Source organism: Embiotoca jacksoni, unplaced genomic scaffold (genome assembly GCF_022577435.1).
Source record: "Embiotoca jacksoni isolate LCO1_2020_lvr unplaced genomic scaffold, fEmbJac1.0.p SCAF_9, whole genome shotgun sequence".
Taxonomy (NCBI): Eukaryota; Metazoa; Chordata; class Actinopteri; family Embiotocidae; genus Embiotoca; species Embiotoca jacksoni.
In genome coordinates, this window is record NW_027185447.1 from 6231633 (window position 1) to 6237283 (window position 5651).

The 5651-nt window shown below is 40.9% G+C and overlaps 1 pseudogene; it reads right to left on the reverse strand.

Annotated features, from left to right (window-relative positions):
- Window positions 1–1351: 1351 nt before the first annotated feature.
- LOC138192837 (kelch-like protein 10) lies at window positions 1352–5124 on the reverse strand (annotated as a pseudogene).
- Between the last annotated feature and the right edge of the window lie 527 nt (window positions 5125–5651).

Below are 5651 nucleotides of genomic sequence, written 5' to 3' on the forward strand. Positions count from 1 at the left end.
GCCAGGACAGAGTCTCATTGCACCAACAGATTTCAGTTTAATTGAATTACAGTGGCATTCAGAGCTGCTGCTAACATAGAGGCCTGAGGCTTTATGTTTTTTTAATCCACTTATTATTTGTATCCCCTTATTATACTCGTATATGTGCACCTGTGCTAGATGGGCAAACTTGAGGAAAGATACCATGGAAATTCTTGACATATTTGGAGAAGCACATATTGGATCCTCTTTTAAACAATGCCTTACTTCAGTAGAAACAAATCTTTGTTGGCATTTTGTATAATTTCTTCACCCGACTCTGACATCAGTTTGATGATATTATTGACCACACTTAATCCACAATTCCTTCAGATGCAAGATGTTTGATGATTTTCTTGCATGTACTGACCGATTGCAATAACCTGCACACAAGTTTTCAATAGAAATCTTTGCTTTTACCTTTCAATAACCCTCCAGTTTCTCTTTTAGACCCATTACTTGGTCGGTTACTGGATCTTCATTCAGTTGAAATGTTCCAGTGCATAGGCACTAACCTTGAGCTCAAATTGAAAATGACGACAGCATCACAATAGTCAGGCGAAGAGAGAGAGAGAGAGAGAGAGGGAGAGAGTAAAGCTTTACTTCAGTCCTCCAAGTCTCTTTTCTCTGAAGAGTTGTCTGACATCAGGAGTTCATCAGGGCGTTGCTTTACTGGCTGACAGCATCTGCAGTTGAAGTCAGTGGGTTTCCTCTTCCACTTCATCATTGTCGTTAAGTCAAAGTTCCTTGTTTATCACTTTGTTTATTATTCATTAGTATGTTTAGGTTCACTTGTATTTGGTAGATAGTGTGCAGACAACAGACAGGAAAAGAGGGGGGAGAGATGGGATGTGGTGGCGTGACATGAAGGTTCCTGGTGAGACTCGTTTTGTGTGGTCAACATCTTTGATCCCGAGGCCACACGATGCCCAGTTTCTTAATCTATTGCTTACATAATTCCTTGTTTAGTGCTGACCTTATTATTGAGTTTAGTGGATTAGACGACTTCATGTCTTTATGTTTGTGTTGCATAAAACACACTTAAAACACACCGTCACGGAGATTTGTGATTTTGTCAAGTATTATAAAGTGTCACTTTTTCTGCTGGTCTGTACGTCATCTCTTGTTGTGACTTTATGATTCTTCAGGTTCTTCTTTCATCTTCGATAAGGAGGTCAAAGGTCGTGGGTTCTTGAACACGATTTTATAACAAACCTGACAAGATGTCAAGCTGAAAACCAGTGTAATCACTCAAGTAACAATAGCACAATTTTACAATGATTCAAAAAAGGCATTTATTTACAGAAACGGGCAATAGTCAACTATATCTTCATCACTCCACTTCATCTTCCTCCTCACCGGAGAATTGCTGGGAGTAACGAGGGGCAGCGTAGTCAGCCGTGTTGTTTAGTCCGTAAACTGCAGCAGCTCAGCGCACTGCGAGAGATCTCCATGTTACGGGGACCAGACCACTCGGAGGTTTCGGCGTCGTAGCACTCGACTTCAAGGGTGGTGGTGATGCTGTTGAAGCCCCCGGCAACAAACAGGCAGTCATCGATTAGTGCGATGCCGAAGTTGCTGTGGTGGTGCAGCATGGAGGGCACAGCGTTCCAGGTGTTGGTTTGAGGGTTGTAGGCCTCAGCAGTGTGCAGACGGGCGGTTCCATCGAAGCCACCGACCTACATGAGAAAAAGTTCATCATGGAGATGATGCTGCTCTTTTAGATTTTTCTGGGGGGATTTTTTTGTGTCTTAAGTTAAAAAGTAAAAGAAAACTGTTGACTAATGACATTTCCTGCAAATATTAGAAATGAGTATGCCCATTACAATTTCCCCAAAGCACAAGTGGACAAATACAGATTTCTTGATTGATCTGATCAACACTTCAAAGATGTTCAGTTTACTGTAATAAAAAAACAAAGAAAAGAAGCCAAACTTCCCATCTGAGCAGCTGGAAATTAATAATTTTAGTAATGTTTGCTTAAAAGATTACTCAGTTATTAAAGTCGTTGGTCATCAATTTTTGATCTGTCAACTAAAATATGAATGTTATTTACTAACTAGTATGTTACTGACTTCAATGGAAAACTTTTGAAACCTCTGTTAGGACTTCCTTTTCATGCCTCTGTGTCTCACAGTGTTTCTGTGTTAGTTCAGTTTCAGCAGAGCTTCATGTGCTTACTGCAAAGACTCGGTTTGCGTAGACGATGACTCCAATTCCACTGCGCCTGCTGTCCATGTCGGCGATCAGTGTCCACTGGTTGGTCTCTGGGTTGTAACATTCAGCCGTTGACAGACATTCACTTCCATTGAAGCCACCACAAATGTACACCTGGAGGGAATGAAGGAGAGAGGATGTAAGTCATTTTGTATTACTTTCATCAAAGACACATATTTAACACTTCATATCTGATAATCACAGATATTTGTATTTTCTAGAAGTCACACGTTTTGGTGAAAAAACGAGCACATTAACAAGGCAATGCTGCACAATGTGTTGCTGAATACTGAATGCATGACGGTGCTTTGCATTTCTGTTTCCGCTTCTTCATTTAATATATTAAATCAGTCTAGATGGACATGGATGTTCACTGCAACTTGACTGGTTACAGGCGTTAATTCTATGTTGGGATTAAGAAAACTAGTTTTTTCTTTCGAAGCCGAAATGTTTCACGGTGATGATAGTCTGTTTAGTTTTATTCAGTTAATATTTTTCATTGGGGAAAGCCCCACACACCTTGCCATGGAGGGTTGTGCAGCTGGCGTCACTCCTCTGGTCTTGCATGGACGCAATTAAAGTCCACTGGTTGGTCGTAGGCTGATAGCGCTCGGCCGTTGCAAGTCGATTATGTCCATCATAGCCTCCTATGGCATATATGTGCCCATCCATCACAGTTACACTGACATAGCAGCGTCTTGAATGCATTGATGCCACCTCCTGCCAGGTGTGTGCGTCCAGGTCAAACCTGTGCAAAGTGCTGAACTGCACAACACCGTCAAAGCCACCGACACAATAAACTGATCCGTTGAGGAAAGCAACACCTTGATAGGCCCGAGGAGTTTTATCAGTGTTGATGACATTGACCCAGCGGTCAGCACGGACGTCATAAGCCTCGATGGTATTGGTGGGGCTGCCCTCACTCCAGCCTCCAACAGCAAACAGGATGGCAGTGGGCAGGCGTGGGCGGGTCAAAAAGTTGCAGATTATGGACTCGGAAAACCAATTTTTTTTCTGAGGTCATTCATGGCCTCCAAGGTCTTGACGAGAATCATTTGACACTCTGCACACGCCTTCACCACTTCGTTGTGGGTCACGTTGTCTATTACGTATTCTGGGACCATCAAAGCCAGCCTGACCTGCACAGAGACACAAGGACATTTTCTAAAATGTAGCTTGAGCAAAACTCAGACTCGACTGGTGTTACCAGCAGGTTTCAGCTCATTACAAATATCATATTGGCATTAGTAGTAGACAGTCCCTCCAGGATTCAGCAGAATTCTAAAATGCTTGATTTTACAGCGTATTTTCTCATAAATTGCAATGTAATTTGTGGGTCTTTTTTGCAGTGAAAATGTAGGACTTCAAAACTTTGCCATTTGAGAAAAAAAACATACTTTTTTTAATAGCTACAAAAGTAATAATATGTGATCACTTCCTTTGATAATAATATTTTTTGCACTTAGAAATCCATGTGGCTCAAAGTTACCAAAAGTTCATAAAAGCAAACAATCTGTGACTAATATAGTAAATAAAGGCTCTATCTGACTACTCTATTCACAAAAACAAAGTGCTGTCTCTTCCAACTTTAAGTGTGTTAAAACTTCAAGTTGTGTAAAACGTAAACTTTTTACACATACAGGATTCATCATTCCAGTGATAAGACTCTTTAAGACCACATTTCCCACAAGTCCCACCACTTCTAGTTGTTCTGTTTTTTCCACTTGGCTAGCATGGAGTTTGTTTTGCTGGTGAGAGGAGGGGGAGCAGAGCCTCATTGACTGTATTTGAGGAGTTATTTTTGTTTGGAAAAGCTACTTTATGCCGTAATCCTTTCAGCAGAGCTTCTGTTGAGGAAATGTTTTGCTCAAAAATTGTGGGAATTTTGCAAAACTGTAAGCTCCTGCAAATATAGCAGAGATTGCTTGAATTTGCATTAATTATTGCGATTGCAAGATTGTGATTTCCTGGAGGGACTGAGTTGTAGAAGTACTGGTCGTTGTGTCGTCAACCTGCAAAGAAGAAATGAATATGCAGAAACATCTCTTTCAGATGATATCAAAAAGTTGTGGCAAATAGGCCTTTGTAGTTTCTCCACCAGACTGCACTGATTTCTTCAGTTTTCTAGATTGAAAATCTCAGTCTTCTCTTTGGCCACAATTTCTTAATAAACAAATTTAAAGGATCCTTGCAAAAAATATTTTTGTTAAAAGATTAAGTTTGACCTAAATATCTGGGGTTTTTTTTACTCTCAACTTATAATATCGGAGTCAAAAATGCAGGAATGTTCTGAGTTCAGTTTGAAAATATTTGTAAGATGTGTGCACTGTAATGTTTGTATGTTGTAGTCAGGACTGAAGCACTTCAGTTCTTTTTCATTATTCTTTTCGATTCTCTCTCAGACTCGGGCCTATTAAACTTCATAATATTTCCTGTCTATCAGCGTAAAATGCAAAAAAAATACATTTTACTTGCGTGGTCTAGAACAGGACTGAGTGTGGCCTGGTCTCATGTATTTTGTCTTGGCTTAAAATCGCCTGTTGGAAATGTTGCAGACTTTACAGAAAGAGTTGTGACTGCAGCCCAGCTAATACTGTACTGTACGGTATTGTATTCATGAAAACACTATTAGCAAGATTTAAAAGATGCAAATCAAGAGTAAGTTGCATCCCAACAGTTGATCGCCTCACTTACTTTGAACAAAAGCAGAGCGATGTACTTTCTACGATCCTCAGGTGCGAAGTCGATCCAGCGAAGGATGGCCTCTTACACTGTCTTCTCCTGCTTCACATTGAGTTGGTCACTCTCAATGATTTGAACAAGTTTCTGTGCAGAGAGCGACAGGAACTCTTCTGAGGTGGCAGCAATCTTCTCAAAGTTGAGGATACAGCAGGTGGACGAGGTTTATCGCCAACCAGCAGACTAACGGCCAGACAGCATCTCCTGGGAGCCAGAGTTTGGTGGTACAATCAACCCCTGGACCTCGGCACCCGCAGTGGGAGGGAATCGTGTCTGGAGTGGTGGATTTAGGAAAAAGAAGGCCCCTTCAAGGCAGCAGCAGCAGCCCTAATTCAACAACTGTAGCCTGCTGTAACATCATCGTCAAACCTGAGGATTACAGTGAGGATGGAACTAGTCAGGGGTCAAAGGCTGCTCCACAGTCACCTCACAAGTAATACAACTTCTTTTTTGATCTGTTCATCCCACTTAATTAGTATTTAACCTCAGTGGTTAAATTCTCAGTTCTTAGACATTGCTATTAGAAAGTAGCACTCAGACTTTTGAAGATGATCTGATATTTGGTGATTTTGCAACTTCATTTTTGCATTTCTTAATATTAGTTATAGTCCCCTTGATCGTATATTCTTACAGATCGAGCCAGGCCCTGTAACATATTGTAGGTACTATTCCCAAAA